At 43.8% G+C, this 22,178-nt stretch overlaps 1 protein-coding gene across 14 annotated transcripts in view; it reads left to right on the top strand.

The window, feature by feature from the left end:
* Window positions 1-22,178, top strand: part of PTPRF (protein tyrosine phosphatase receptor type F) — a 552,192-nt gene that overhangs the window by 458,941 nt on the left and 71,073 nt on the right. The window lies entirely within an intron of this gene.

Below are 22,178 nucleotides of genomic sequence, written 5' to 3'. Positions count from 1 at the left end.
GTGTGTGCTACTTGCCTCCCAGTTAGTGAGCAGAAGAGAGGGAGGGACGAGACGATGAACCGCAACGTCTGACAGCTTCTTACTGCCACCGAGAAAAATGGGGAGCACCAAGACTGATTACAAAATCAATGGATTGGTAATTAGCGGGACGGGAAAAGTCAGCCAAGAGATGAGCGCCAAGCATATGGCGGGTTTATTTATTTATTTAGATCTCTGGCTGTGATATTAGTAAATCCTTTTTTTCAAACTAAGCTTCTGACATTTAAAGTAGTTTCCAACTTCCTTTCATCCACTTATACCTGTGCTTTCAGAACTTTTATATATTTATTTTAGGTCCGGTGCAGCTAATCTTCTCCAGCAGCCTTTTATAGAGATAACCAACACATGCAAGCATGAAAAACTTTTTTTATGGAACCCTATGCAAAAAAGTGCCTGTTGGGGCAATAAGGGGTAAAAGAGTCTGAGATTACCACCTCTTCAGAGTGGCATTTTTGTTTTTTGGCACTGTGGGTTTCCAGCAGCACCAACCCTATGCCCAAAAGCTAAATTCCATACAAACTGTTAAATATACAATCATGTGCTTTGATATCTATCAATGGATATAACATTCAGCGAGTGTGATCTACCTGTTGGACACCATGGCCACTGGATCCAGTTTGATGGATTGTATTTTTTTAAGATCTGCATAAAGTCTGTCTCAAACCTCCTATTGTATCAGTCTATACCTAGTTTGATAGATATGAAGTGGTAAAACCCCTATTATGGCTTCTTCTCATCCATCTAGTTTTGGCTTTAGACACTTTACTTTTTAGTTCTTCTCCCCTTCAATCCAAATTTCAGCATCAATCACAAAGTTCCACGTAGAATATAACTTCAACTTTCTCTTTTCTTAACAAGCCAGGGGCTTGAACCAAGACATAATAATAATTGTAGACTTTCATTGCTTCCATATTGTTGTCTTTCTTTGCCTTGGGTGGTCCTGGAGCCAAGATGACACCAAACCAAGCTAATCCCAGACATGGCTCAGTGCCTTAAGAAATGTGATTCTGGGTGAATTGTTTAGCTCAATATAGAAACATCATGATAGATGGCACAAATTCCTACAGACACAATCAGATCTTGTGGAAAAAGTTTCCAGAAGAGTGGAAATTGTTATCTATGGCATGTGAACCCCTAACCCCCTCAAACTGATTGGCATTTTCCAGCAAAGGGTACTGTTAATGATACAAAGCCAGTGTAGAGAATTGTGCTCTTCCAACCTTGTTTAGTGACGACACTTTTTTGTTCCCCCGGGGTATAAAGCATAAAGACGTGGTGGGACCAGTTTGGGTGGAGGAACTTGAGTGTCCTGCACAGAGCCCTGACCTCAACCCATTGGGATGAATTGGAATGGTGAGCCATGTCTTCTCATCCAATATCAGCACCTGACCTTACAACTAGGACACACTCAAACCTTGTGGAAAGTCTTCACAAAGAGTAATTGTTGACATAGCCACAAGGCAAATCCATAATTGTTTTGGAATGGAATGTCCAACAAGTAGATATGTAGCTGTGATGCTTAGATATATACATACTTTTTACCGTATTTAGTGTGGTAGCACTTTTTCTGTTTGTGAATTTAGGAAACCCAGCACAACTAATAAATTGCCACAAGCTTGGTGATCAATGTCCCTAGTTTGGTCTCACCACAAGCTCGTCACCATTTCCTCCAGGTGCAGGCATTGATCCTCAGATCTGTACCCCATGGCACGCCTGTGACTGGCAGCTGGCAAGCTGCTTGATGGGCTTTGTCTGTAAACTTGTTGGAGATACATAAACATCCTTTGATTGCCTTTTATATGTGTGGGTGTGTTGGTGTCTCTCACGCATGTTTACATCATCTGACACAACAACAACAGATTATCTGCCACAATTAGATCATCTTTAATTGAACGCGCTAATTAGTCCCAACTAAATGTATTTTTTAAGCATATGTGTGGGATTTACACTTCATAAGGCAACATCTTTTATGGCTCCTTGGTAAAGCTGAGCTGCAGGCAAACCACTAAATACTGTAATGGGGTCTATTTATCTTCTGGAGGATTTCTATGTCGGAATGTAGACCTGACTTTACTCCTCTCAAACTGAGATATATAACAAGGTCACCTTCCTGCCCCCAGCCAATTCCTTGGCAGAAATCTCTGAAATCACTTGTAAGACTTTCCAAATATGTACAGATCATTCTTCATTATTATATCCAGGCCTCTCTGTGCTGTATCTGCTATTAGAATCTCCATGGACGTTAGCTGAAAGTTGGGTGTGCTGCAGAGTTATGGAGGGCAAGGAGATGTCCTCAGATTCATCTATCTCAGGGTATAACAATAGAAATGACCTTCTTCGTGTATGTTCTTCACAAATGTTCTCATCCAGCGGGTATTTACCAGGTCTTATAGTCCAAAAGGGTTCATGAACGTCTTATATACGCGAGCTGCTTCATTAACATAAGTAAGGATGAACAAACTCAAAAGTCCTAATTTCCTGCAAATTTTGGCAAAATTTTGGCGTCAATGTGGGCTTTCTCTGGCTCATGAAAGCTGCGTTTCTAGAATGCTCCATTCATCCCTACACATGAGCTGAGCAGTGGCTTCCTTTACCAAGTGATGTACCTGTTTGATATTCAGGTCATTTTCTTTATTAGGAATAACACATAACATTTAAGACTCCAGTACTCAGAACACATAACCAGGATTTCAGCATTGCTGAAAGATAAAAAATTCTCTGTGTCACCCCGCCAGTCCTAAGCTAAACTATTATTATACCGCAGAGTTCTGCCGTCTGCTACAATCTTACAATTCATGCAGAATAGATTGAGAAGAATAAAATATGTAATGCTATTACCAACAAAAGTCTGGCGTCATTTCCAAAGCAACGTCTCCGAAATGCTATAGCAAACGGTCAAGGACGGATCTACGCTAAATAAACATATAATCAGGAGATGCAAGGCTTGAGCACTTTGCTCGTTAGAGCTTACAATCTAATTGTCACAGCTAATTAGAGACTCGATTTATAAAAAAAACAGCTGAGACGAGCGGGTGTGCACTCTGCGAGCCGCTATAGCTAATTATCTTGAATTCTGCACCCCTTTGACAAAATGACAATAACAAACTCCAACGTGGCATCAATTCTGCAGCAATTTATAGGTGACCTGAACCAACCTTCATCCCCCAGCCCTTGCAGGAAGTACAGTCTTGGTGATGGCAGGAAAAGACATTATCTGCTCTTTCTTGTTATCCTTTCGGTGGGGTGGGGGATATTTTCGGTGTCTCCAAATGGGAATTTGGAAATATTTGCAGCTATCTGTGATGGGCATGCTCACATCCCTGTCAAGGCCCAGACAAACATAAGGTGATAAAAGCAATGCAGCCACCACATCTAAGGACCAGCAACCTGCAATATGACATTTTTGCTCTGTGTTATAGATAAACTTTAATCACGCTGACTTACTTGCCTTTCTTGTGTTGTATTCTAGGAGCCATCATTTCCTAAGTCCATCTCACTGTCCATCATGCGTGATGGCGATGGAGCTTGCAGTTATGCCGCCGGGTAATGGCTGTCCAGTAATAACTGCACATTTCCATCCCAGGGCAGACGGGTGACCATTACAGACACATCAATCTTCAGAGAGATGAGATCTGAGCAGACTGCGCACAGTGGATGGAGTTCAGCTCTTCCGCCTCCTCTGTGTATTCATTCATACCTGAATGCTACCTGTCTGACCTCTCCGCCAGCAATCACCACATGGGTTAGCGATTCTTCGAGTATGTTCTAAGTCTGCAGACCGCTCTGATAGCTACATCCGCCATAGGTCTGACATACCCAAAATTACAAAGTATCTTCATGAGGAAGATGGAAAAAATTCCATGTTTGACTTTTATGTAACTTTGATAGATTGTATATTTTATGTCAGCTGTCATTTATGTCCGAGAGGCCAAGTGGGAAATGTCACCGACAACATTTATCTGTAGGGTTTACAAGCCAGGCTCCTCACATCCAATATACAATATGATGAGATGAACCCCAAAACTCACAAATTCACCCCAATATTGTATTCTAAGCCAATCATAACAAATCAGCCTGTAGAAAATAGATCAGATCATCAGTCGAGGTGCTGCAGGATCTTACAAGATATTGATAGAAAGACAATATTCAATATTTAAAAAGCCAAACCTGGCTTTTAAAGAGGACCTTTACTGAGAGATTAGGTGAGCTGCAATTGTTGGGCTGAGCATCATCAACATTCTGGTTCAGTAATAAGGTTTTATAAAGGGCGATGACTAGAACACCATCATTTAAAAGGGAAATTTACAAAATCTCTCAGTGACAGGTCCACTTTTATTGCTGCTCCAATGTGCAGCGACCAGTCACTAATCTCTTGTGATTCATCATAGATTTTCCTGGTTTGATCTAACCACTAAATCACCCAATTCAAGAATTTTCCTTCACCTTATGTTTCTGTGTCAACTAAATTTTTTGGCCTTTCATCACTTTCTGTCCCAGAGTTAATGGTTGTTGGGTCCATCAGGGGTCTCAAACCTTTCCCAACTCTTGAGTTTGTCTTTAACCCCCAATGCTGCATTCTGCTCCATACATCATTTAATGTCCGGCCGGCCTACAGTCATCAGAAGTTGGCCGAGGTGTTGCAGTGATTAATGCGACACTGTAGAATTTGTGCCGGTGTGGGCAATGTGCCGTACGGCTATAGACTCACCTGTCACTTTTCTGAACTCTCCGCCGTCGGACGCGGATTAGAATCGCAGCCGCTGTACAAAATGAAGTTTGCTGTACATGATCTGAGCCATTTTTCAGCCACCTGTCACTCTGACACCAGAAGATAAACTTATCCAGCTCCCACGTCTCTTCCATTTAAGTCGTGGCTTTGTCTGACCCAAGACTATCGATTGACCGGCGCTATTGCTCATCCGGAGACGCTGACAAGGCGAGCTCGGAGAGAACGCGGCCGGCGCGGAGAGGGTCTTCCTGTGAAATACATCCGAATGTCACATTAATACTTCAGGGAGCGAAAAAGCACTTCATAGAGGAAACAGTACAAGATTATTGGATTTTATGTCGGGATGTGAAGGCTTCCACCTGCCCAAATCTCCAGTGTAAACACCAAGTTCCACCAAGTCTTCCGCACGTCTCGGACAGGGCTTATTTTGCCTTTGAAAATTCAGACGTTTTTCCACCTTCAAGTGACATTTGAATGATACTCGGCTTCCTGCTAAATGCAACAAATGATTGCAAAGTGCAAAAAGATGAGCAGGCCATACAGAAGCTAGAAAAGAAAGTTTGTTTTACAGCTGCTGTAAATTCTTGCTTGAAATGACTTCGGAACGGGACCATTATAAGGAGGGTGACTCTGTGGTCTTCCAGGTCAGATAGTGTCTTACCATGTGACCCTCTTGGTGATCAAGGAGAGGTTTAATCCACCAGAAATATTACTAAAGAATAACAGTTTGTTGATAATATTGGGGAGAATTCTGTCTATTCGGCTGCAAAAGTCCTCATAAGAACCCCATGCAAATGTAAAGGACACAGCGGCTCCATATTCATTTGTAAATCTTTATATTTTGCAAACAGAATTAGTACTTACATTTACCGTTCATTCAACCTTTTGCAATTCCCTGTACAGCAGCACCCAAACTGGAAAGGGAAAGTATAGGGTTAGGAGCCAATCAGGCTTGCAGCACGCAAATATGTTAACAAGCAACATGTTGATAGGAGGTGACAGAAGATAGACCTCATTGGTCTGCTGCTGCTCGATTACCACCCAATCAAAAGGCCTGGAATAGAGTGAGATTGTTTGGTACAAAACAGATGAATAGGATGGGATGGAGAACAGAGGAATTCCAGCACCACATTATTATTTTTTTTTTACTCAAGTCAGTCAGCTGTGAAAATCTCTATATAAAGCATTCACAGCGTTCCTGGTGGATTTGAAATTATTATTATTTTCTGTTATAGAGATTACAAATGTGGTAACATGGAAGCACCCTGGGGCAGATTGTAGCAATACCCGGCTCTGACAGGGAGGTCCCGCCAGTCCTACAGAAAAATGAGCAGAGACCTTTTGGGGTGTAATGATTTTTTAGGAATGTATGGCTGCTACAATTTATTTTTTATGCAGAGAGCCCCAAGCTATTTTTTCTTAAATACTTTGCCTTTTTTATTGCAGGTAGAAAGCTTTTCTTTCGGCGTCAGGAGAATACAGTTGCTCGGTTATAAATGCATTGTATTAGAAGTGAAAATGCTATTTTTATTGATCTCTGGTGTTCTGCTTATGTACAGCAGATCAGGGTTGTGCGTCTGGGGGATCAGAGAACGGAGAAGACCGCCGTGGGGAGAGTCGCTGTCTCCCGGCAATGCCTGTTTGTACGGTGACAGGCCCGGGGGGGTTGAAGGTTTACAAGTAAAACAGGTTGGGGCTCAGAGGCGTACAATCATCTCATTGTTGTGTCTTTATTTTGTTTGCACGCCTACACCCAAACCTAATCACAAGAGTCCTTTGATACCGCTGGCAGAATCTGCTTACTGTAATATGGTGACTAGGAATGTGCAGGGAGACAATCAGTGACATTCTTAGAGTCTCACCTGTCTGCGGTATCATTTGTAATGTAAAGGTAACCTTTGTGTATCAATGTAGTTTAGAACTACAAGTTCCAGCATACTCAGCCTGCCAGGTCTAAACTGGGCTCTCTATGTCCTTGTCATGGAGTCCCAACCATTAGTGTTTTATAGTTATGAAACCCTCAAGTGTCGGGGTGCCATTGTTCTGGTTCCTCAGTAACAGTGGCTGATTGGCTTGGACCCCCAAGTGTCTGTATATCATTGATCTTGGACCTCTATGTGTCAATATATAATTGTTTGGAAATTTCAGTTTCACATTGTTCTATTACCCTGGCTTGGTGTCTCTTTGAGATGGAGCTAATATAATATTTATATAGTGCCGACATATTACACATCGCTTTACAAAGTCCAAAGAACTAGCTTTCATCAAAAGAGCTCACAATCTAATGTCCCTACCATAGTCATATGTTATTATTACAGTCTAAGTTCAATTTGGGGGGGCGCAATTACCTAACTGCATGTTATTGGGAATGTGGGAGGAAACCGGGGTACCCAGAGGAAACCGACACAAACACAGGGAGAACCTGCAAAATAGTGTCCTGGCTGAGATTCAAACCTGGAACCCAGCGCTGCAAAGGCCGGAGTGCTAACCACTGAGCCACCGTGCTGCCCAAAATATCATGGTTTTGGGACCTCCAAAGCTAAATACCCAGTTCGGTTTCTTGTCGTCCAAGATGAATAGTTATGCTTACCTCAGGAGGAAATTTGAGATACGTTTAGAAGTCGTTCTTGATCAATGACCAATTGGGAAAGCACAGACGGGTGCTATTGGCTCATCTTCCCCCTTTACCTCTCCATAGAATAGAATGATGCTATGTGTACAGCTCTCTTTCATCCATCGCACAATATTGTTTCCAGTAAAAGTGATCTGACGTCTGTATAGAGCCCAAGCATCATTATTCTTGGACCTCTGTCTTTGTTCTGGGGGCCCTCAAATATCAGTGTTATTGTTTCAGAACCCCAAAGTATAACCTTCAAATGTTTTCTACAGTGCCAATACTCCTCGGCGTATGTATCAAGCATCAGGTACTTCTTTCCCTGCTCCACAGATTGGAACCAATAGCCATCTTTCAGTTAACAAAATTCCAAAGTATTCAGATATTTAATGTTATGAACCTTCTGTCTTCCCTGCACTATGCAGAATTTTCCATCTTTGTACAGCCGAGGGGATGCCAGTTCATCTCTGCTTCTTTCTGAGAACATTTGCAGATTGGCAGCTGCGGTTGAACCACACGGTCAGTTCATTTTGGCATTTTCGAGAGAGAACATACGAGAAAATAACCCCTCATTTAGCCTCTGGATGAAATGCAATTAAAATCCTGCAAGTGGCTACATGAGATTGTTGTGTGTCTTTGCCAGATGAGGATTGTAACCTTGACTCCACGTCCTCAAGTGCTCCGGCTCCTCAAGGAGAATGGCACAAGTCTTTGGCCACGGTTTCCAACATTTTCCATTGTAGCTGGAGTTGTTCATGTCCGTATAAGTGTCAGGTGGTGCCAGGCTGCACGGGCGTGCGTGTTAATGTTTCTCTCTAATATGTGGGAGCCCATTCTGGCCCTGTTATCCAATATCCATTTTCCAAGACTCTCTGGGATGATGTGCCACTAAAATGAAGCTGGAACAAACGTCAGCGCTGCTTCCAACTGTGCTTAACTCGTATATTTCCCATTCCTGGAAATGAAAAATAAAATGTTCGGTTAGAAGACTTCAGCAGCAGCTTCTCTTCCGTAAAATACAAATAAAAATGCCAAATGTTACCAGAACAGAGGTATTTTCACCCCAGGTTTTCAGGATCACCCAGGTGAGGAGTCCGATTCTGTGCAGCTTCCATCTGAGTAATAATCCTGTTGTTCTATTGTTACTCCAATGTTGAAAATGATGAGCTTGCAGCACAAGCATGGTATCTGCTTATTCCTGGCTGGATCAACAGGTATTTTGTGAGATTATTGAACAGATATACAGAAAAAAATCTAAGGACGGCCAACCTGTGATATAATAAATTTACGTTCCCAAATTTACAAACACTTTAACCCTTTAAACTTAGCCGTTACCCCACCAAAACTAAATTAACCCCTCAAAACCTGCACATCCTTGTTGGGAACTGAAAGCAACCTCTGGGAAAACATTTCCAGGTTCAGTTTCTGCATTAAAATCCATTCAGGTTGTTAAGGTAAAGAAGGGACAGCATTCCTATTGGCTGGTTGTAGGTGGCTCATTGTAACATAATAAACTTCTTCCGACATAATTGCTGCCTCCTTTGCACCTTAACAACCAAACCTATGTAAAGGTTGTCCTTAGTTCTTGGAAATAGCAAAGAGAGTCTGTGTCTATGTCAGTAATCATCTTGGACCAATATCTATCGGTTTCCATATTGTAATGGCTGGGAACGCTGATTTGAATACACATTGTCCCCCAAAACTTGTTCAATTATTTTGTGCATTTACATCCAGCAATATAAACTTTCTTTGGCTCTTGGAGTTTCTCTCCCCTCATCTCTCTTTCTCCATCTCGCCCCCCTCATTCCAATTTACAATCCAGCTCACAGTTTTATGTTCATCTCATCTAAAAGTGTCGCAGGAAGTGGAAGTGTCACCCAAGCACCTTCACAGCAAACCTCAGAACTTCTTTATGCCCCCACCCTGGGATTTCCATTTCTGGTGCTAATTAATCTGTTTGCTATGAAAAGCTAAAGCTGCAATTATCCCATAAAATCCCAACTGTCTCTACATCCAGTAATACAGAGCAGGCATTGGGAGAAGGGTGTCCGGGTGTTTTGGTTTGGTCCCCTTGGTGCACCATTTGTCTTCTCACACTAATAACCGAATACATGGAGGTGAAAGGACAGCGAAGGGACAATGATTTTAGTGTTATCCCCACATGTGCTAATAATGTTTTATATAAGCTGGAACTGGAAAATGTGTTTTATTAGCCACATCCGCCTTACGAGCGTTCCCCGGAGGATAGGTGTAACTGTGTAAACCAAACGTTCTTGGCGGAGGATCAGGGCCGGCACTTCTTAACAAGCAGCTTTGCAAAGTCAGAATTTTCCATGTCATTATTTAATACCCTCACATTGGTTTCAAGGAATTTCTAGTTTTTTTTCTCGGCCACCAACGTCTTGTTCCACTTTGCACGAGATTCTAAATCTTGGTCAGGGCTCAACCACAAATTTGGAAACGCCTGGTGGCATGAAATGAGGCTTTTGTTAACAAATGGGGAAAGAGGGGGTGCAGCTGAGCAAAAAGTAAACAAGAGTTTAGGGAGATCACCAGACTATTCAATTATTTAGCAGACTTCCTATACGAAAATTTGACATATTCTAGGTATGTTATTTATACTGGGAGCTTCTCACTATGTACATCAGAAGCTGCAGCAAGTTAGATACAGTCACTACCTCCCACGCCTGACTATCCCTGGCCCACCCCTTTCATTCATTGGATTCCAATTCTTTCAGTTATGTAGGCTAAGCCTCATGTGTGAGCGCTCCCTAGAGCTTTCTGTTTGCAAATGCAAAAAGTTGAATTTAAAAACTTTCATTTCAGTATTAAAATCCACTCTGTGTCCCCTAAGTTTCCTTGGCTACCTAGTTATTACCTTGTAAAGTACAGTTCGCAACATCATTGTGCTGTACATAGCCTATGCAGAGAGTAGAGCTGTGGGAGGGGCCCAAAAAGCCGGCCCACTATGGGCTGGCTGCAGAAAAGTACAGGAGGGGGCGGAGACAAGACTGGTCACCCTGCACAAGTAGGCGGAGCAGCAGTGACCGGTCTGTATTACAGGAAACTCCTGCACAAATGCAAAGTGTCACCTAATGCAAGTAACCGTACACATGCCTTTTGTAGTTCAGCTTTAAGACAAAACCAAGGTTGTAAACCCCCCTCTTGTCCAAAAATGAAAAGAAGAAAAAACTCATAGTTTTAGTTTTAATGGCATAGTTTTGGTTTTAGTGCCATGCTAGTAAACAATTCTAAATGGAATGATTCAGGACATGAAAAGCCATTGTAATTTATTTAATCGAGTTAATTTTGCCCTCCGGTTCACGGCAGAGCTCGGCGCCCTCCTCTGCACGCGGCGTCTGTTTGTAAATACGGAATTGGGCTGTAAAATGCTGAAGAAGCAACTTGCAATAAAACATAAGAGTGTGCTCATTAAAGCCATTAGATATTCCCGGGGCTGCACACAAATGATGTAATGCGAGGCAGCTCTGAGTCGAGATGTTTTTGTATCAGAGGAGAACCAGCTCAGTCCCTGTCTTAATCTGCTAGAGCATGCAGTCAGTGTGTTTCCAGGGAAACTAACTACACATTGCCCCGGATACCGAGAAGACTCAGAAAACTGCTGTGAAACAAGAGGAGAGGTGGATTTTATGGGCAGCAATGATAGAAAGTATAGAGGGGTCCACATTCTGGCATGGACTTCTAAGCATGGCGAGGGACAATGCGGGTTCTGGGGCCAGGGGCTGTGATGGCGTCCTTATCCCTGGGATGGCAGTGCAGGCGAATGCTAACGCGTTTCACAGGTCAGGTCAGTGGCTCCTTGGATGCAGTTCTGTAAAGAGATGAAAAAAATAGGACCGAATAAAGCTAAGATTCATTTTAAAAATGACACCGCTACCTTATTTTCTATTGGTGCTTCATTGGTGCTTATTTTCTTCTGGTCCAGCATAGGTGGCACATCATCATCATCATCGCTTCTCGGCCTTTTGGCTAAGATCAAGTGTAGTGTCTAATCCTTCCAGTGATCAGGGTGGAATGGCACTGGCAATCCTGGCAAGAATGCAGTGTACGAGTACCTCTGTTAAGGACGGTCTACTTGATGGTGTAACTGTGTAAGGGGCCGCCCTATGCTAATTCCTCCGGCTTGGTCCACCGGAGAGAGGCTTGGGGCCTGCCCCGAGAAAGAGCTCCCAGATAGTGGACTGACCCGCTGGTTGGTGCAGGGAAAACTTGGTCTGGTCATTCGGTCTTCGAGAGCTTTGCGAATCTTGCTGAGTGTTGTCCCCCTGGAGTGGCAATCCAGGGGTACATTAAAATCACTGGGCCCAGGAACCCACTGATTTTTAATGTATACCAGGCACGTCACTAATGCTGATTTTAGCACTTCACCTATAATCTGCATTAGCAGCGGCTAGTGCAGATGGGCAATTTTTTTAAACTTTGCTCAGTGTGTTATGCACTGTGCACTTATTTTTTATGTATTTTTCTGTTTGTCACTTGTCACTGGTGTGCCGCTCTTTTGATGGAGGGTGCTATTCCCTTATGGGCTAGCTCTGAAGTCTTGGAGAGTGCTTTGGTCTAACAGCCAGGCGCTCTCCCTTAGTGGGAGCTTCTCTTCAGGAGAGCTCCCAGCTTAGTATCTGTTGGGACCTGCTTAGGTGGTCCCATAGAGAAAAGGCCCTCTTCTGGCTTCGGCCAGAGGGGCAAGTAGGTCCACTTCAGCTTTGGCTGGATGAACTTAGTACCCAGCCCTCGTCTGGACCCTCGCTTCGGAGGGTCTGGGGAAATTGGGTGGCCCTTCCTCTTCGGAGGAGGGATCACAAATAGTACCACAGTGCACGTTTTTTGTGGGGTGTTTTTGCACTTTCATTTTTTTACCAAGCACAGGGTTTTTGTTTAGTGGATCACGTCTAAGCGAGATTCGAAAAAAATAGGCGGCACATCATTGCTCCGGACCGGCTCCCTAATAGTGACAATGGTGGACCATTGGTGTGACCTTTTGTAGTGTCTATGATGGGCACTTTGTTGCAGGGTGACAATGCATGAACCCTATTTTTTGGTTTTGGATAAAACAGAAAGAGAACTTTTATTAGATTTTTACTTCTTTGTCCTTGTTATAAGTGTTCCTGTGACACCAGTGAAAGAAAGTGTTGGGGAAGTTGTCATTGGAACAGAAAGAAATCAATAATGTATTGTGAGAAGCTTTCTTTGCTCTTGGTTTGCACATTGGCGCAATAACTGTAATGAGAGGAAGGTAAATCTTTGCAAAAGGAGCACAGACGGCAATTAAAATCTGAAAGACCTTCCATCCCTTCCCATTCTATCCAGAGCAAAATTACTTGATCTTAAAACGCGAGGCGTTACAAATGTATCAAGCGTTCTTATAATTTAGTTTTAAGGCTATAAGGCTTAGAGAATCCCCTCTGAAAGTTTAAAGGGAATCACAAATATATATAAAGCAGCATTGGGAGCTCCGGATGGCGAATTATTCGGATTGTATTTTTACATTTTCCTAATCGGCCAGGATAAACTGCACATTCCCTGGTCCGCCTGACTCCCTGAACTCCACTTAATTTAATATTACATCACTTTATGGCTGGGAGGCAAAAAAACTCCAATTGTATCATATTGTTATTACTGGTGCCCTGTAATTTGTTATGTAGATTCCCCAATTTGTGTCTCAATTCTTAAAGAAAAGACATTAAGGCAGCGTCGCCTCTGTGTTGTACCAATTAAGTACCAACCTCTGCTGACCTGCGCTAATCTAAAAACCAACTTTCCTGAAATAATTACCTTCTCCTCAATGGTCACAGCCAACAAAAAAAGAAAAAGCTCTCAGTTCAGCGTAGCTCCAGACTGCACAATGGGGGTCAGGCTTAATCGTGCCCCAAAGATTCAACGCTCCGCATCTGCCCATAAACCCTCAAGTCAGTGGTGCAGAAAACAGCGAATTACCCGACCGGCAGGTAATCGCCGAGCGTCTATGTGTAAGAGACTAATTAGTTTTTGTCTCGTGGTAGGGCTTTTGTGCATAGCATGCTGTTTTATACCCCCATTAATAAGCGGGTGGATGCCGAAAATAGAAAAATTCATCTAGGCGCGAGCCAAACATTAAACGCTAAAATTAACAGGACATATGCAGCAATCTCTCCCAATCACCTGCATTATAAATACTTCCTACTAATCTTGTGCTGGCTCGTTCACACCATCCTAAAAGAGCAGATCTAACTGCCAGAGACCTATTCATAATACTCCCTGCACTTTGCCCATATTGCCGCTTTTATCACTAACTTTTAATGGAAATGGAAAGTTATGATGGCAAAGAGAAGAAGTGAAATTCGCAGGGGAGTCAGTTAACATTGAGCAAAAAGTTCATCCCGGGATAAACAATGTGTACAAGTAAAAGCCACCAACAACTTACTATTAGATTTGTGTACAATGCTCATTGGATGGATGCGGCATAAGAGGAGTGAACACTGAAATGAAGTTCTGTGAGGGATGAACATCATCAAAAGCATAAAATGCATCACCAAAACACAACGTGCAGTAACTACATGGGCAAACCCAACTTATGCATGAAACAAACATGCCTAAATTGTGCAGTTTTCCAAAAGTATGAGAGGAGCCCTCATAATGCTTATTAAGTAAATTACACAATTGTGCTCTTCCAGCCTTGTGGTCACAGTTTGGTGAAGACCCTCTCCTGTTACTCCATAACTGTGCCCAGGGGTACAAAGCCAGCTTCATAAAGACAGGGGGTGACCAACTTGAGTGTCCTGCACAGAGCCCTACTGAACACCTTTGGGGTGAATTGGAATGGTGAGCTAGGTCTTCTCATCCAACATCAGTACCAGACCTCACAAATGGGGGCAAATTCATACAGTCACCCTACAAAAGTTTGTGAAAAGCTTTCCCAAATGAGCACATTGATATGATTATTTGGTATATGATGCACATCCCATGACCCCGGGATTTGCATTATCGAGATATGTGCTCATCCTCAATGAGTGGAAGATGTAATAGGCCGGCATGTTAAATGGGAGAACTCCATATTAATAGCCATGGTTCTAGAATGGAATCTCCAAAAAACTGAAGGAATGGTATGGGGGGTAACTCCGTAATAATGGTCATGGTGGGAAGCTGCAATGCTATATTAATGACCATGGGGATGGAATGGGATGGCCCAAAAACTGAAGGAGGCAGCTCTATAATAGTGATAATGGTGGGGGGCAGCAACTCCATATTAATGGTCATGGTTATGGAATGGGATGTCTCTCACGTGTGATGGCCAGGTGTCCACAAACATTTTGGCTATGTAGTACATGCGGACACACACCCCCCATGGTCTCTGTACATCCCCAGCTTTGTGTATACAACATTTAAATGAATTTCCTTGTTCAGTTTTCTACCTAACAAGACAGATGTTTCATAATTTGACAAAACTGCCTCAGGATGGAATCCGTCAGTTCACTGGATATAATGTAACACTTGTTAGACAGATAATAGGATTGTAAGTTATATATTTGATTCATCAGCTCCCCTCACTTCCTGCCTTGGTAAAGGGTGACACAGGGACAGGAAGTAAAGGAAGCGAATTAATACCCGAGGGAGGTTAAAAAAATAATTGGATATTCAGCCTATAGAATGAGATCTGGTGACGGCACGGGGCATTTGATGTTACAAGGGTTGGTTATGACATAGCAGAGGAAGCACTGAGCACCGTGGAGGAGCAGGAGATGGAGACACGCAAAAATATTTGTTAAAAAATTAGGCAGAAGATTTCTCTCCAATGGCGGCTGTGGGGGGAGTTTTTACTTTCTTCTTTACATTCACCTTATTGATTGGCATTTTCCAAATGGCGATGACAATTTTGAGCACCCATTCCATCCAGAATAATGGCCATGCTGAGTCTCTGGATGGAGATGACCTTTTGGTGCCTGGTTTGAGTGATTGACATGTGAATGCTATATACCATCAGATAACATTCATTTTATGGTTTCTTTGGCATGAAATAGGACCTGCCCTGTAAACCCGTAGGACCTGTTCTGACTTTATTGTGGACTTGGCGAAGATGTAAATAATTGCGGTTTGCGCTGTATGTGCGTAGAGCGGTAGTTTCTTCCTCGCCACATGAAAGGCCTTCCTATCCCTGTACTTAACGTCTCCTCCTGAATGCAGTGATTTGATAAAATGACAGGCTGCATTTCCAGGAAAAGACGGTCATTTTGGTTCCCAAGACGCCATTGCCGGTTTCTGTGACCTGAGAATGACAGCCGTTCTGGATGCAAACTCGACAGCTTTGTGGCGGGCGGCTGACGTCCAAGAAAGCTTCATCGCCGCAAGAAGAGAGATAAAAGTTGTTTCATCTTTTGACCTTTTAATAAAGGCTTTGCTCTTGTGTTTGTGACAGCGAGGGAGATGTAGACATTCACCGGACGCTCGCCAGCCATAGATGTGATACAGCAAAGGGCAGCGGCCTAATTAGAAATGAAGGGGCTTCCAGGCAAAATTGGGATAACCTGCCTGGGTCATGGGGGGGCCACACAAAATCTAACGCCCTATTTCGAAAATGCTGGTTCTAAATATTGGTTTAGGATGGAGCCAAGTTTGTTGGGGCATCATCCAAGGGTCACAATCTTCTTCCTGGATTCCAAGTCAAAGATAATGCAATCAATCAATTCTGTTCACAAATGTCTGGCAAAGATCAGTCCTCTGCTGCAGCCTCTTGTTTGTCTACAAAGTTACAATTTTTCAGTCTGATCACTGAGGGAGAAAAGACTAAAATGTATGTTACTGCTCCTGCAAGCTTACTATGCACAGCTAGGCCTCCAGGATTATCAAATTTGTTCCTAAAAATGCCAGATAAAGATGTTTTTTTTTCTACAGGAAGATGACTTCAGGTGCAAATGTAAAATCAGGCAAGCCAGGAAGGAAGTCTCAACCTCCACTTGTACCTGGCTCCCTTTTTGGCTCACCCAGTCCCACACCTTGTCACACCTGGCTCCACTTGGCTGCCCATGCACCTTGCTCCCTTTCTGCTTCTCCCAAACCCAAACATGGCTCCCATGCTGGTACGCTGCACTTCTACCTGGCTCCTTTTTCTTGCTGAAACATAAAAATAGAACATGCAACATTCAGTCTCTGCATCTGTGGTGGGAAAAAAATTGGCAAAAGGTTTTCCCAGGCTTTGGCTTTCCGGGCAGAATCCATGTAGTTGATGTCCCATTGCTCCGGGCGGACTTGCACCAGTTCAGCCAGCATCATGATTCTTTTGGCCATCACACTGTGCATGAGGGAAAGTAAATGTACAAAGTTTATTTCCTGTCGAAAGGGATTCTGAGCAATATCTAGTCTTCAAAACGCTTAAAATCATCTGCATTAAAAAGCCTGAAAAGGGCAGAGCAGCAAAACCCCCAATGATGCTACTCTGAGCATCTGAATTGCTGCTCATAAACCCAACCACCTGAAATGCCGGTTATGTTGGCTACAAAAACCAAATTTTGATGGAAGTGAATTTTCTGCAATCATTTTTAAGTAGTAAGAATACCCTTAAGAAGGCTGCCGGTGGAAAAGCACCCTAAGGAAATGCTTTCTCCCGCCTGCAGCAGACTTTTGACATCTCAGCCTAGGCAAAGTCTCTGGATTGGAGCACAAGGATGGCTTCCTATTCATAACATTGAAGCTTTTATGCACATTTCTTGCTGCTTTGTGTTAGGGATCTATCAATGGATCATCAAAATTTTGTAAAAGGGGAGATAATCGCGGCAATAAAGACTAAATAGGAACACAGAGCCTCCTGGGATATCCTCGTCACGTGTCCCAGGAGGCCTCTGGCTTGTCCTTCTGCAAATGTCTGATATCGTGCATGCGCAAAAGGGGCTTTTTCCTGCAACTGAGAAAAGAGTGCTGATCTCACACATGCACGGCTCTCTTTTTTAACATTTACATCCGGCTATGTCAGCTGATCTCACGCTGGTGACAAAGCCAGAAGACGGACAAAGATGGCGGTGCCCAGTGCTGCCTACACACCAGGACGAAAGAGGCTTACAGGACGGTGCAGGACGAATCGAGGGCTCTGCGGAGGTAAAGATAAGTGTGACTTTTGGTTTTAGGTATAGTTCCCCTTTAATATCAGTGAAAGGCTCCTCTTCAGATCTGTGCGGAGGTGTTTGTAGTCACATTTCTGACCACACTCTCACCATTCCCATAACAATCCTGCAGATTCTCCAGTGTTCTCCTTTAAGACCGCCTTTCCATAATACACCTAACATCCAAATTGATGTCCCCAATTACCGGCGCTTCTCCCGGCGTCTCCGTCTTGTACCCCTGCAGCAATAACGTTGTTTTCCAGAATCAGACGTCTACAATAACAAAGATTTACCTGCAGCCCAAAGCGTATGAAAGCGGCTGAAATGATACAAAATCCATTTTTCAAACATATTAACAAGATTCATCCGTGGGACCGCCGGGGGAAAGAGGCGACTTCATCCCGCAGTGTCCCCGTCTTTGTGTGTTTTCCATACAACTGCCCTCCGAGGGCTTTTTCTGAGCTCTGGATATGCTAAACGCAGCGATTGTCTCTTCTGTTGTCGGGATTTCTCTGACCGCCAGAGATTTGTGCAGCTTGCAGGCGCCCAGCCACGTTCTGCCTTGGCACACGTGCTGGATTTTAGAAGGAAAGATTTACACCGGTATAAAGAGACTTTACAACACCTTTTTCATTTCAAAGATTTCCAATCCATCCTATAGGGATGACTTTCGATTAGGGAAGAGTCCTGACACCGAAAGCGCAGAATTTAGAGGATTTGATACAAACTTCTTGATACAAAATCTGCTTTGTTCTGCCATCTGCGCAGTATACTGCAGGTCAAGAAGACCCAGCAAATTGCTCACGCAGGATTGGTTGTACTTCGGCACAGCGCACTGCATTAAAAGCAAACTCAGGGTAGACATGAATAAGAAAAGCTCGGTGTTCAACATTACATTGTTAAACATAATACATGCTAGCAGTGTAAGTATTGCAGACCTGAAGTATAGGAGCAAGAAGCAGTCTAGAGCCATTTAGGCCAGAAAATAGGATAGTGACAGAGAAATAGTGCTGCTTCTACAATCACTGTCCAGTTGCAGGCTGGGGGCGGGTCAGGATAACCGGGGCCTAGAGGAAGATTCTGGACTGAGGACATCTAGTGGCAGACAGAGAGTGCTGCAGTACTGGGATATTAGGATCTATTGCAGCAGCCGCCTTTGCTTTTTAATCTCTTAATGGGTTACTTCTTTTATATATTTTTTTTTGGGAGGGCTGCATTTTTTTTTTATCAGTCTGTGTATTTTATGATGTGTGTACCGGTATATATAATATACTTTGGAAAGCCATCCATCATAGACAGGACAGGTTTTGGCAGGGGCATTGGATTTTTAGGTAGGATGTAGCGGAAAGGGGTGAGATAAGGTGACTCACCCGCCGACGTCCCACAGGTAGAACATCTTCCCGGCAGATCTTGGCTGGTATTAGGGAGGCGGGGTGGCAGTGCCCCGTGTGATTAAACCTGTATGTAAACATGGAGAAAATTACTCTTGATTAGATGACCTTCCTTGTCGGCTGTATTAAGGAGACCTTGGCTCAGCTGTAGGGGAATCTGCTTATTATGTTCTTGATTAAACTGGCGTAAGGATGAGCAGGATCAGGCAGGTGACTGTGTTTCTGAGGACAGGAGAAGCAGAATATTAAAGGGACCATCTAGTTTTTATTACCTTCTTGATGTAGACATAGATAACATTGGCCATGGGAGATTAGTTTAGCATGCCTTAAGTGCATTTCAAGGTGCCTTAAATGCTAATGCAGGTTGATGATTCAGGGCCATTGTGGCATGCCTTAAGTGCATTTGATAAATGCTTTTAATGCCATTGCAGCTTAATAAATCAGGGCTTCTTAAGTGAGGATAGTGAGCTGTCATTGCTTGCAGTTTTGGAAAAAGAAGGCAGGACGGCTTGACGGGTTCCCTTTAAGGTCCGCACTGCACATGTGGCAAACAGAGAGAGGATTGTCATACCCTGTCAGCTTTGTGCCAAGCTATTCGCTCTCTTTAATGTACCAAAATAAAACCGCCAGCTAAGCACCCCACCCACAGAATGTTCCAGCGACTCTTAATATGGATTTCTTTTTATTTGGTGTTAGCCCCGCCGATCCAGAAACTGAACTGCCAGCTAATAACACAGAACAGAAGTCTCTATTACTTGGGGAACTTCAAAAGTATCATGTCTCAGCGTATTTCAAAGAGCTTCCCCCCCTTGCAACCGCATTCATGTGCTGGGTAATACATGCGATTCCCTGCACAGTGCATGCTATCTGTTTGTGCCACTCATCACTCCTTATACATTACAAGACTGATGTGTCCATTGGTTGGACTGGACCATGGCACGTCTGCTCTGATTGGATGTCTGGCATAATACGTCCATTGTGCACCTCCAGTTATTTTCTGGAATGATGTGAAGACTGTCGATGGGTGCATTGAAGTTGCTCCATGATTTGTCCCAGTTCAGTGCCTACTGTCTAATATTGCTTGTACAGGGAATAGCAGGTGTACATACCAAAAATCTCAGTCCAGGGATGGTAGAACCCCCTCATAATGGGCACAGCAGGTGTACAGACCTAGGGACTCAGTACAGAGATGGTAGGAGCTCCTTATATTGGGCACATCAGGAGTACAGACCCAAAATCACAGTGCAGGGATGACAAGAACCCCTCATAATGGGCACATCAGGAGTACAAACACAAGATCTCAGTGAAGGGATGGCAAGAACCCTTAATATTGGGCACAGCAGGTTTACAGACCCAGGAAATCAGCACAGAGATGGTGGGAGCCATAATAAAGCAGATAAATAGCTCAATAAGAAAAATTGATGGTTTTTAAAATGCTTTGTCCAGAACTCGCTCCATTCATCCCTCATTTCTTCACACTCTGCAATGATGCCAATCTCTGAATAGTATAATGTAGGGTTGTGCTTTGGGTATTTTGGCACTTGATATTCAGATGAACTGTGCGCTCTGCTCCAAGGATGTATGTGGAGTGGCATTGCCCAGCTCTTGGTGGATGGCCCTGGCACACGGAAACTGGCACAGCTCCTGGTGTGTCGGCTGTCTTCTTAGGAGCGTCTGTTGTTGCCAGGGCTGGAGTATTGGTGGCGGAGCAGCTGTGCGTTATACACCGTCCCTTCCTGACCCTGATGGAGGCCAAAATAATCACAATTTTTCTGTATTCATTCAAGATGGGTGAAGGAGTCTGGTTTGGCGATAGATGCCACAAGTGGGCAGCGCAATGAAAACGGGGTGGGGCGGTCATACAATTTCTAATTCACATATTGTAATGCCATGAGCATTAACAAGTGTGCTTGGTGCACATCCCCTCGGAAAATCATTGAACTGTTTTTTTCACAACAACCCAGGACTGGCAGGTCTGTGACCTGAGAGGTTGCGTCTGTTGTCTGATTCCAAACATCTCTCGGAGAGGTAATCAGTCGTTCTCAGGAATCCGAGACATCTGCGCACTCTTCATGCTAGTCAGCTAATCAGCCTTGTTTTCAGAGGGTGCAGGAAAACCTGGCACCCCCTCGGGACCGGCCCTGTTTTCTTTCAGGTCAATGTTTGGCGGGCATTAGAATGCACAGACATGTCCACTGTAATTCCATTGGTGTGGCCGTTCAGTCCCAGCACCTGCTCATCTACCCCCCCTTCACACAAACACGCTTCACCACCAGTGCATCTCCAGCTGACACCAGTATTTACCTTTCCATTGGAAAGCAAATAATTCTGCATGGAGGGGGCTGCTGGAACAGACAACACCGAGCTGTCCATCCTCCCTCACATCCCCTGCCTCTGCTGCCGTGGCATGACTTTGGATTTACGGCCTGAGTTTGATTTACACAGATTATTTTGCTTGGCGCTTGCTTATGATAATCGGCGGCTGATGTAATGGAAGGCGTTTGAGTTGACATCCAGCAATTGACGTTCGTTCAGGAATCCGATTTATGAGGCCGGCATGGAGTGGTCTGCAGACGCCGCTTCTTCCAACGCAAATAAATACGCTTGCTTGACATATAACTGCCTGTCCGCTTTTATGTATAGCACTTAACGCAATGTGTTTTCTTTGGACAAAATTGGAGAGCAGCAAGTCCAGAAAGGCGGCAATCTACGTGCCAGGCCAAGGCATTCACAGGAAGATTAGGTCTATCAGGGCAGGAGAAATGTGGGAGCATTATTGTTTGTAATGCCGCAGGAGCAGGTGCACGGGATTGCCATCAAGGCCATCAATAATGGCGTGATTGGTGGAAGAGGGCTCGGATTAGTTATAGGCGTTCAATGGCGGTAAAGGCTTCATCTATACCAAGGCCATTGAACACTCTGTGGCATTATCTTTGCTTTGGCATTGCATTGGTTTGCTGAATCAAAGAAGTGCTTGGATCATTCATAGACACCCAATGCTCATTGGAGATCTGTACCCAAGTATCCCATTGCCAAGTTAGGTTGCTAATAAAATTGCAATACAGATGTCAACCAGAGGGAGCATTTTACATTTTTGAATGACTTAAAGTTACCAAAATATTGGCACAGCAAGCAGGCAGAATTCTGAAATCCACTCACTATTCATTGAAAGGTTGTGCACCCCCATTAAACACCCCATCGTTTCCACCCGAGGAATGCTGGGTGTGCAGACCCCGCAGTATTCAGCTGCTCCCGTTCCCTGGTGTTTCTGTAACCCCTGAACGCTGTAGCACAGTAAGGGTTAACCCATCATTTAT

The sequence above is a fragment of the Pyxicephalus adspersus genome, chromosome 8 (genome assembly GCF_032062135.1).
Source record: "Pyxicephalus adspersus chromosome 8, UCB_Pads_2.0, whole genome shotgun sequence".
Taxonomy (NCBI): Eukaryota; Metazoa; Chordata; class Amphibia; order Anura; family Pyxicephalidae; genus Pyxicephalus; species Pyxicephalus adspersus.
The sequence above is the reverse complement of the archived record's forward strand: the minus strand, read 5'-3'. Positions and strand labels throughout refer to the sequence as shown.